Source organism: Semicossyphus pulcher, unplaced genomic scaffold (assembly GCF_022749685.1).
Source record: "Semicossyphus pulcher isolate SPU_LCO1_2020_fin unplaced genomic scaffold, fSemPul1.0.p SCAF_24, whole genome shotgun sequence".
Lineage (NCBI taxonomy): Eukaryota > Metazoa > Chordata > Actinopteri > Labriformes > Labridae > Semicossyphus > Semicossyphus pulcher.
Window position 1 is genome coordinate 10,389,874 of NW_027211698.1, and position 11,358 is coordinate 10,401,231.

Sequence of the window (11,358 nt, forward strand, 5' to 3'; positions counted from 1 at the left end):
GCAATTATATTGGAAATAACAGGACGACAACATGAAATGATAAAAATAAATATAAACAACAATAATGGTATCACAATTACACATGTAAATAACCACATACCCATGAGAGAATCTAACTCAGAACTTTAAGATTATTAGACTCATTTACTGTCCCCTGTGCTATCACGACAACCCTGAAATACACCTCAAGATCTTGATTATTGAAAAGATGGCAAAAATATTGAATTTTCAGTGTTCCTAAAACATTAATTTGCATTGGCTGGGAATCAAACCAGGGCCTCCCGCGTGGCAGGCGAGAATTCTACCACTGAACCACTCATGCAGTTGTCAAATTTTCCACTATCAAAACGACGCCAACACACGTGAAACGTGGATTGTTCACACACGCGCACGCACGCACACACACACATATTGTATCCAGATGGGATATTTGACCATTTTCCCTTCACTTCAAAGTAGTTGCATGTAAGAAGCAGTTGCTTTTGTTTCTTCCTGAAGATCTTTCAGAATCTGTGTCCTTTCCCACCACTCAGTCAAAGGTCTTTGTCTTTTTGCCGTCGCCGTAGCTCCATTCCTTGTGGCTAAAAAATGTGTAGTCCATTCCATACTTGTCGCTGTTTGGCTTGAGTAATGTTTTGTGTCTTGTTCCGAGCCACTTAGTTTGTCTCCTCTAAGCAGAACCAGGGTTGTGTTGAAACAAAATTTATTTTCCAGCCCACATGTAGAACAGACAGCCACTGCAAAATAGTGAAACAAACAGGAAAAGCATCCATGTCTTTCAAGAATCAATATACATTCATTTTCCAGGCCTCGTTGGCGCAGTAGGCAGCGCGTCAGTCTCATAATCTGAAGGTCGTGAGTTCGAGCCTCACACGGGGCATGAATTTTGGAATATGTATGGATATACCTAGAACAACAGGTCTTTAGGTTGTTTCAGCAGATATGTTACAGTGTTGAATAGTTTGTTTGTCTTTATTCCTTGCGATGTAAACTCTGTTCAGTTGCTGGACAGTTCAGCCATGTCAGGGAGTTCCGGTAGAACATTTCTATTCTGTCTAAAGGTCTTTATATCCATTGGTACTGATTGCCCCTTAGACATGCTAAACATCCTTTTCATTGTTAAGTCGTTCTGTTATGTGCAGCTCAACTAAAGTACATAGAGTTAAAATTAATGTTTTTTTCTGTGTCATTTGATTGTTGTACTCAGCAGACAAATAACAAACATAAACTGTATTGGCGAGGTGTTCCTGTCTTGTGTTGTGACTTTAGCAGGTCTGAGGTAAATGATCCAAACAGCAAAGTTCTCCCATGAGTTGTATTACATTATTGAAGGCAGCAGGCTATGCAAGTTCACCTAGACATCCCTCTCCCTAGCGAAATTTTCCTGCTCCTCAATAGGGATCCCAAAGCATTCCTAGGTCAGGTGGGACATATGATCCCTCCAGCAGGCTCTGGGTCAACCCTCGGGTCTCCTCCCAGTTGGACGTGCCCGGAAAACCTCCACAGGGAGGCACCCAGGAGGCATCATAATCAGATTTCCAAACCACCTCAGCTGGCTCCTTTTGATGCGAAGGAGTAACGGCTCTACTCCAACCTCCCTCCAGATGATTGAGCTCCTTTCCCTATGTCTAAGGCTGAGCCCAGCCACCCTGCAGAGGAAACTCATTTCGGCCACTTGTATCCAGGATTTTATTCTGTAGGTTACTACCCAAAGGTCATGACCATAGGTGAGGGTGAGAACGTAGATCAACTGGCAAGTTTAGAGCTTCGCCTTACGGGTCAGCTCCTGCTTCACCACAACGGTCTGGTAAAATGCCCGCAATACTGCTGACACTGTACCAACCTGTCTGCCAATTTCAGGATCAATTTTACCCTCACTTATGAACAAGACTCCGAGATACTTGAACTCCTTCGCTTGGGGAAGTACCTCTCTTCCTATCTGAAGGCAGTCGCTGCCTCTCATTGTGGCAGCTGTTTCCCCAATGGAGGCCTTGAATATGACCCGTTTGGATCCATATCCCAGACCTGTCCCTGCATGCACAAGACATTTTTCCGGAGGTGGGAGTTGAAGACCTAGCGGACAGGGGCCCCCACCAGACATCCCCAGTTCACCCTCACTACACGTTTAGGTTTACCAGGTCTGTCCGGCCTCCCTTGCCACCGGATCCAACTCACCACCAGGTGGTGATCAGTTGGCAGCTCTACACCTCTCTTTACCCAAGTTTCCAAGGCATACGTCTTCAACTCTGATATGACAACAAAGTCGATCAGCCGTCTTTGGCCTCGGGTGCTCTGGTACCAAGTCCACTTATGGGTCAACCAATGTTCAGACATGGTGTTGGTAAAGGACAATCCATGACTGGCACAGAAGTCCAATAACAAAGCACCACTCGGGTTCAGATCGGGCAGGCCATTCCTAACAAAATCACCTCCCTCCAGGTGTTGCCCATGTGGGCATTGAAGTCTCCCAGTAGAACTATAGAGTCCCCAGGCAGAACCCTTTGTAGGACTCCGCACAGAGACTCCAAGAAGGCTGGGTACTCTTAACTACTATTCAGTGCATAAGCACAGACAACAGTAAGAGCCTTCCTCTCCGCAACCGCAATTTGCAGTCGCAGGGAGGCAACCCTCTTGTTCCACAGCGAAAACTCCAACACAGCGGCGCTCAGCCAGGGCTTTGTGAGAATCCCCAGACCCACCTGCTGCTCTCAGCCTGGGCAACTCCGGAAAAGAAGATCTCCATGAGATTGGTTCCAGAACCAGTGCTGTGCATGGATGTGAGCCCCACTATATCTAGTTGATAGCACTCCACCTTCCACACCAGCTCTGGTTCCTTCTCTGCCAGAGAGGTTCACATCCCTGGGGCCAGTCCATGCTGCCAAGGATCAGCACGCCTAGGTCCCCACCTTTGCCTATCACCAAGCTTGCATTGCACTTGACCCCCATGCCTATCCTTGCAGGTGGTGAGCCCACATTGTGATAAGTGAAATCACATATCTCGTGCTCAGTTGCCCGATTTCTATCAACTCTTGTATTGCAACTCTCTGTATTGCTTTAGTCGTTCATCGAACCCAGGCCTCCCCTACTGGATGTTGTACCACTGAGTAACCAGAATCTTGTATCCTTTGCATGAGGTTGCGTCAGTAAGATGACCTTCTTTACCTCCAGTGATGATGTTGAGGGTCCACTTACCTGAGCCATTCATTATGCACGTTTTTGCTCCCTCTCGGGCCCTTCTCAAAAGGTAGAGAGAACAGTGGTTTATTCACCTCTCCTAACACATCTTTAATTTTTGGATTTTGTAAAGTTTTATGTGAGTGCCAATCTCGGAACCCATTGGCTACTGCCTCGCCACCTCTGGGATCGACAGACCATTTTTCTGGGCTTTCATTGTAGCCATAGGTTATTAAATCAGGCAATAAAGGAAACCTGGGCTAAAACCCCCGTTTCTGTGCATTTGTTATTCTTTAGAGTCAGAATAGCAACTTGAGGTACAAGAAAAATTTCCAATTTCAAAAAAATTCACAACATAAAACCTTCTAGTTGATATTGTTTTAAAAATATTTGCTAAAAATTTAGCCAGCATTATAGTATTATATACATGCTAATTTGTTATCTCTAGCGTTTTTATATTGGCTCAGTAAAAAAAAAAAGGACTGCCATTAACTGACATAAGGAAGGCAATGCACTTACCTGCTAGGTTTCCCCAGTATACATGGGCTCCAGAATGAGTCTTAGATCTCCTGCCGAGGAGAAGGATTTTGTCATGGGTCCGAAATGATAATTGAAGTAAAAAATAATGGGAAACCTACAAAAGCTACTACAAAAGACTTTTGCATGGTAATAATATCCTACTGTGCTGTCAGAAAGAGAAATATATCAACGTAGACAGTGAAAACCCACCCATCACACATGCACAACATCACCACCCACCCAACCCCCATCCTGGCGATTACCATTAACAAAGAATAAAAAGGAATGCACCAACATCTCCTCGTTAGTATAGTGGTGAGTATCCCCGCCTGTCACGCGGGAGACCGGGGTTCGATTCCCCGACGGGGAGTATACGTACCTTTTTCCCCCCTTACCATTTCTCCTTCATGGTTGAAGGCAGAAACAGCTCAACTTGACAGCTTTTGTAGCACTTTTCCCTTGATCTGGAATACAATAATTATCTTTTATATTTGCCTGTACTCTATGTGGAGATTAAAAGGATCTTATATTGTTAGTATCTACTAATTAAGTAAAAAACCGAAACACAACCTCTTCCTGAGCATTTATGTACCATTAAAAATAGTTTGTGTGATACTGATCTGACATAATTTCAGATAAACCGATACAGTTTTCACAGCCATACGATTAGCATATGGATAAGAGTAGTGTTTTAATTTAATGCAAATTAACCCCAACTCCAACAAGTTACAACACCAGTACAAAATACCATTCTTCCAACATACATAAAAACAAAAAGTGGAAAAGTGTGTTGCATTGGCCGGGAATCGAACCCGGGCCTCCCGCGTGGCAGGCGAGAATTCTACCACTGAACCACCAATGCTCACATGAGGAAGTTTCCCCTGTGCACAGTCTTGTAGGATCACGTGAACAGGCAGCGCATGAAGAACAAAAGATTGCAATGCAGCAGCCTTTTAAAAATGTAGTCAAATTGTCACAAAAACGTTCTTCTGCTGTAGTAGCCTCAAATGTATACAGTCTTTGGGCCTTTGTATATAAAAGAATTCGATAGATAATCAGTGTACTATAGAAAGTATACAACGTGCATTAAGTTATTCTCTAGAGTCAGAATAGCAACTTGAGGCACAAGAATGGAGTTGGAAGTGGATGACATCTAGGACCGGATTGCTATTTTGCACTTAAATGCAAATTTCTGTTCCTAGAGATTTATAAGAGATAAATGGTCGTCCGATGATGGCCAGTGGGTCTGGGGCCCTTAACAGACCTGGTATTAACATGTGGTTTCTTGAGCGAATCACAAGTGGACAGCCTTAACTACAGGTGTGAACGCACGCGTGCCCTGGGCCACATTAAGCACCACCTTCCAACTAACGTCATCAACAGTAGTCTGCTAGTACCAATCAGAAAGCGGAAACACGCCACAATTTCGCACCGAAACCATAACAACCAGCAGTAACAACGACAGCAACTGGCGATAGAATAGCAACAATGGATTCACGTGTATGGAGAACGAAAGAGAAACGCTGTCTCATTTCCCCTGGCGGTGAGACAGCGTGACAGTATGTACCCAGTACTCAGCCCCTGAAAATTACAGGCCTTAATCCTCAGCAAAAAATGTAGTCAGCGCCTGTCTCACTATCTATGGCTCTGTTGTTCTCTCGTGAGGCACTGGAATGTCCGGTTCCCTCAATTCTGCTGGCACTAGGGCTGGGTTTATATTTTTTGTATTTATTCTCATTTGAATGACCCAATATCAATTTATAAATCCTGAGATCGATCTTTAAGAATATGTAAAAACGTGTCTGATCACTTACGTTTCTGAGCGCTCCTGAACGCAGCACGACTCAGCACATCCCCTTGAAACACGGCCGTGAGGGAGACATGCCCGGACTTGTTTACTGCACCTTCTGCGGAGACATCAGTGATCGCAGACGGACTCTTTTTATCGCATGTGCGTCCATGAATATGTACGTTGGATTTGCAGTGATGTTATTGTTACTCTCTGTTGGCGTTGGCCTTGAGTGTATTTTCAGCATCTTGTTGTACAGTATGCCGTTCCCTATAACTCTCATGTGGCTTTGTTCTTCGCGCTATGAGATCTCGTGGCCAAATCTTTGGCAAGTTGAAGCCCAGTTCGTTTAATCAAAACCATGAGCCAGATGTACAGACTAAAAATCTGAAACTGGAAAAGAGTTCGTAAACTGTCTGATTCATAAAACTTTCACATTAACTGTGGGTTTGTATTGAAGTCACTCACCGAGAAGTGGTCCACAACAGCTTGTAAGATGATGGACCAGCTTCCTTTCAGATTGAAATAATCCTTTGCATTGTTGGAGGGGGCAGTAATTGGGATATGGAAGCCATCTTTTCCCGCACATTGTGGGAACCCCCATCTCTTATCAAAGCCATCCACAATCCCCTGCAGTCTTTTCGCTGAAGTTTGCGTATTGCACAACAAACTTCCCAGACAAAGTTGGACACTGTTGATCTTCCAATGCCGAACAACTCGGACAATGTTTTGAAATCTGTACCGGATGTGAGGTACCAAATTGCCAGCGCAATCCTCTTTTGAAGTTGTATGGCTGAGCACAAATGTGTACTTCTTTTGTGTAGAAGTGGTCGTAGTTTCCCAGTCTTTGCTTCTTGCATGCATCCATACTTTTCTTTCAGGACTCGTGGCAATCACAGCAGTCAAAAAAAGCCACAGCTTTCCTTCTGTTTCAATTTTTTTTAATTCCAGATGTCTCCGAAATCTTATTTCCTGGCTTTGTCCACAATGTCTCAACATTACAAAAAGCCGATACAGAAGAAGGCCGATGGCTTCAAACATTTTTGTTTAATTGAAACATGAGAACGAAGACAAACAGCCGTACTCTTGATTTAACCGGCGCGAACCTCTTCCTCTGTTGTTTTCCGGCTGGGCGGAGCAATCTTCTTCTTCTGGTCTTTTCACCTGGGGGGTCACTGCTAAGAGTAGGGAGAACAATGCTGCCTGCCAGGTGAAAACGACGACGCATTTTCTTTTAAGATAAGATAATCCTTTATTGATCCCCAGGGGGGGAATTCGAGAAATTCAAACCGAAATGATGTACGGGTGATTATTTGCATATGAAGCAGGCAAGTGTGATCCGATCACAAGTGTTCACCAGAGACGCATTTGGAGACGCATTGACAAGCCAAGTGTAGAGCTGTCCACTTGTGATCGAATCACGATAACTACATGCCTGAGATTGGCTCTCAACACAAAAGGTTTTCCTGTAAACATCTAAAGCCTATTAAAATGGTAATTGACCATTCTTCTCAGACAACAGATACCAGAATGCTACTGATGCCAAATTTGAGTCACTTGCCAACAGATTTTGTACTCATATCCAGGTATCGGTTTTGGATATAATGCAAGATCTAATGCATGAATAAAAAAATAAAGTAGATGCTAATTTGTTTTTTCTAGCGTTTTTACCTTGGCTCAGTAGAAAAGGCCCTCTCCCCAGAAAACCAAGTGAAAAAAACAGAACTGCCAGTAACTGACATAAGGAAGGCAATGCACTTACCTGTAAGGGTTCTGCATGATACATGGGCCCCAGAGTCTCCGGTGTCCTGCCTCCTGGAAAAGGATTTTCTCATAGGTCTGAAATTAAATAAACATTGAAATGGATTAAGAAAGTAAAAAATAATTGGAAATCTACCAAGACTACTACCAGAGACCTTTGCATGGCAAACATCTATTCAGTCTTTTTAAGATTTCTGTAGATTTCTATCCCACTTTTCGGTCCATCCAGTCGATGGCTGTTCAACATGAGTCTGGATCTGCTCGAGGTTTCTGCCTGTTAAAGGGAAGCTTTTCCTTCCCAATGTGCCGAATGTTGCTAAGTGCTACTTATGGTGGATTCATGTTGGGTCTCTTTCTAAATAACATAAAAAATAGAGTATGTTCTAGACCTGCTCTTTTTGTAAAGAGTCTTGAGATAATGTACAAATCTATACAAATAAAATTTGACTGATTGATTTCTGTTGTCATCCAAGCTGTTTTAATACGAACTCAAAGGGTGACGATTGTCGTAGTGGTAATTACCATTGATAAAGGATGAGAGAAAAGACATGAACGTCTCCTCGTTAGTATAGTGGTGAGTATCCCCGCCTGTCACGCGGGAGACCGGGGTTCGATTCCCCGACGGGGAGTGAACATACCTTTTCCCCCCTTACCATTTCTCCTTTAGGCAGAAATGACTAAAATTGACAGGTTTTTGAAGTACTTTTTCCTTGATCTGGAATACAATAACTATCCTTTATATTTGCTTGTACTTGGAGATTAAAAGGATCTTATATTGTTAGAGTATCTACTAATTACGTGAAAACTTAACAAAGCACAACCTCTTCCTGATTTGTTTGTGTGTATACTGATCTGACATAATTTCAAAAAAAAACTATACAGCTTTTTAATCACATGCCTCATGTAAGGTTCGAACTCACAGCCCTACGATCTGTAGATGGATAAAAGTAGTGTTTTAATTTAATGCAAATTAACCCCAACTCCAAGTCCAACAACTTACAATATGCTGCAAGTGTTACACAAAAATACATTCCTTTAACATACAAAAGGCAAAAAAAGTGGAAAAGTGTGTTGCATTGGCCGGGAATCGAACCCGGGCCTCCCGCGTGGCAGGCGAGAATTCTACCACTGAACCACCAATGCTCACATACATGACTTTACACTGTGCACATTCTTGTAGGATCACGTGAACAGGCAGTGCATACAGAACGAAAGATTTATTTCTCTCACAATGTAGTCAAATTGTCACAAAAATGTTTTCCTGCTACAGCAGGGTCAAATCTATACTGGCTTTAAACTTTCGTATATATATGATCAAAGAAAAATAAAGTTGTGCGCCCAACGTGGGGCTCGAACCCACGACCCTGAGATTAAGAGTCTCATGCTCTACCGACTGAGCTAGCCGGGCTTGCTACACTAAGTAAAATGGTACATTTTTATAATGTCACCTTAACCAGTCTGAGCATTACAACGTTGAAGTATTAGTAGGCTTAGGCGATGTGTTGTCTGCATTAGCAAGCATGCAACTTCGCTTGGTCTTTACATGAGATGTAATGATGCAGTGATTGAGAATAGGAAGTGTATCAATTTTCAATTCATCATCTTATAATCCTCCAACCATAACTTGGTATCTACCTGCAAAACTACATAACTGAATCAGCTTGCTACTCACAGTACTATACAGCTGTATGATATCAGCCATTCACGTGTAAGAGCCCACAATCACATATGTATCTCTTTGGCAAGGGAGGCACAGTATTTTTATAGCACTTATACCAATATAAAAAAAATAAATATTGCTCAACCAAGTCATTATAAAATGTTCAGTCAGTTATGAGGCAAAACACATGCCCCGTGTGAGGCTCGAACTCACGACCTTCAGATTATGAGACTGACGCGCTGCCTACTGCGCCAACGAGGCCTGAAATCACAAGAAACCGGAAGTCTTTAAAAAGCGGCACCAAGTATGGTGATCTACAATTGTGAAATAGATTATAAATATCTGGTCATATTAACTGAAATCCTAAAACAGATCCGACTTGGCATGGTCCTAACATCGACTTATGGCTCAAAACTGCCCTCATATTGAGTATACAACACAATAAGCAGCGTTTATCCAGCCACATGCTACAACAACGGCTAATGGCTACAATAGCCGAATACAATAAAATGGTTGTAGTTCCTCTCAGTGTCCGCCAGATGGAGGCAAAGCGCTTCTCATTCTGCTGCTGCTGCTGCTGGACTCTGACATGAAGTAACCGTCTGCTGCACTCGCTGCTATCAAACTGTGCATAAACACGACATACTATCTACTTTTATCGGAGTCACCTAACTTCAAATCACATTCATATATTACTGCGAATTCATGAGGTATAATTCAAATCCGCTCAATCTTATAAAAGCAACGATCATTTTGTTAAATTGCTTTAAAAACCAGTAAACTCTCTGCCAGTAAGACCAATAAGAAAACAACCACGGTAATAATAGAAAGTACCACACACTGAGGAGGTTGACGCTTCGGCCTGCAATACGCAATTTGTTTCAGTGGCTTATATGCTAGCAGCCTATTAGCTGTACGGCCCCTAGTCAACCACGCAAGCGCATCTGAACTTTCCAAAATTGCTACAAAGTATAACATTAAAAGTACAGTCTCTTTAAAAAAAAACGTACGAACCGTGCGGGACATTTAAGTATGAAGAAACGTTGCATATCCGCAATTAGAAACAGAAGAAAAACTCCCGTTTGCTGCTAATAAATACGTAATAACAAGCTAACAAGCTAACGCAACAATTTAGCATTTAAGCTAATGTTAACTGCGTGTAACATGACCTTCAACCTAGCTTAAATTAGCGAACACGTGCAAAACGTTCGCTAGCTTCCAAGCAACTTTTTTACACGAAAAAAAGGCCTTATGGTTAATAACCCTTTTAGTACACGGTTAACAGTTACTCACCTCCATGAACTCACTGGTTTTAACGCATTTTACTGCGTTTCCTCCATCTCTCCTGCGCTAAGCAAGTCCCAATGTCAGCAAGGAAAACGTCTTCTACGTCGTCCTGTTCCTTCGCCGAAAACTGCATAGAATCCAAAGAATCTCGACTCACTTTAGCAAACTTGATAATAAACTTTGTTGCAGTATAAAACACGCGTTGATAGCTTTGGTGTGGGCATGCAGCTCCTCTGTCGGCGTCCCAGAACTCACCTCTGGACATGGAGGCGCCTTCAATTAAGCAGCAGCCAATAGAGAAAGACTGAACATGAGCCCACATCATGTGACGTTAAAAAAAACAAAAGTTCACAACAAGGTGGAAAGTTACAATATTTGATACGCTAAGAAACCCTTCAAGTTTCTTTAACCCTTAGATGCATATGTGGGGTCAAAAATGACCCCATGGGTTGTTATTTCTCAAAATCTTTGAAATTAAAAGTTTTTATATTTTCATATTCCAGGTATTCCTCATAAAACATGTTCGTGACATGAGGCCATTTGCGTTTTTAAAAAATGTTTCATTAATTTTAAGAAATTGCAGTTTTTGTATCACTACCCCACTTTTCCATTTCCTATGGCATCTCCTAGGAACCTTTGATGCTTATCAACTCTGACTGTCAGTATACATTTACTGTCCCACTTACACATCTGATGTCAGCAGTCTCACCACCCAGGAGGTCATTTTTACACAGCAACATACATGTAAATATTATCTTCATTTATGAACTTATTTTTTCCACATCCATGACTTTTCTGTGATAGAGTATAACACTATCACACTAGTGTTAGCTAACTACAAAGTAGACACTAGTTAGCTAACAGAGACACTGTTATGGTCCCCGGACCTACTGAATGTTCTCTGTTCGTCCTCCATAGTCAAACAGACAGACGGACACACAAACAATGGATTTTGACATTTTCTTATACCTGATTGATTGATTGTTTCGTGATAAAATGTGAATAAAAAGTGATAAATCAACATGTCAAAAATGAAATCACTCTTTTGTTGACCAAAATATAATGAAAATCATCGTCTTTAACCAAAATGAAAGAAATTTCTTAAGTTTATTGCAAAAACGCATTGATTCTAATTGGGGTCATTTTTGACCCCACTCATGGAAGAGTG

The 11,358-nt window shown here is 42.1% G+C and overlaps 7 non-coding genes across 7 annotated transcripts; 3 read left to right on the top strand and 4 right to left on the bottom strand.

Moving 5' to 3' along the window:
* Positions 1-807: 807 nt before the first annotated feature.
* trnam-cau (transfer RNA methionine (anticodon CAU)) lies at positions 808-880 on the top strand. Its single transcript has one exon. It is a non-coding gene; the product is annotated as a tRNA-Met (tRNA).
* A 3,111-nt stretch (positions 881-3,991) lies between these two features.
* Positions 3,992-4,063, top strand: trnad-guc (transfer RNA aspartic acid (anticodon GUC)). The gene has a single exon. It is a non-coding gene; the product is annotated as a tRNA-Asp (tRNA).
* Positions 4,064-4,484: 421 nt separating this feature from the next.
* Positions 4,485-4,555, bottom strand: trnag-gcc (transfer RNA glycine (anticodon GCC)). Its single transcript has one exon. It is a non-coding gene; the product is annotated as a tRNA-Gly (tRNA).
* A 3,245-nt stretch (positions 4,556-7,800) lies between these two features.
* On the top strand, positions 7,801-7,872 carry trnad-guc (transfer RNA aspartic acid (anticodon GUC)). The gene has a single exon. It is a non-coding gene; the product is annotated as a tRNA-Asp (tRNA).
* A 443-nt stretch (positions 7,873-8,315) lies between these two features.
* On the bottom strand, positions 8,316-8,386 carry trnag-gcc (transfer RNA glycine (anticodon GCC)). The gene has a single exon. It is a non-coding gene; the product is annotated as a tRNA-Gly (tRNA).
* A 192-nt stretch (positions 8,387-8,578) lies between these two features.
* trnak-cuu (transfer RNA lysine (anticodon CUU)) lies at positions 8,579-8,651 on the bottom strand. The gene has a single exon. It is a non-coding gene; the product is annotated as a tRNA-Lys (tRNA).
* A 440-nt stretch (positions 8,652-9,091) lies between these two features.
* Positions 9,092-9,164, bottom strand: trnam-cau (transfer RNA methionine (anticodon CAU)). The gene has a single exon. It is a non-coding gene; the product is annotated as a tRNA-Met (tRNA).
* Positions 9,165-11,358: the final 2,194 nt, after the last annotated feature.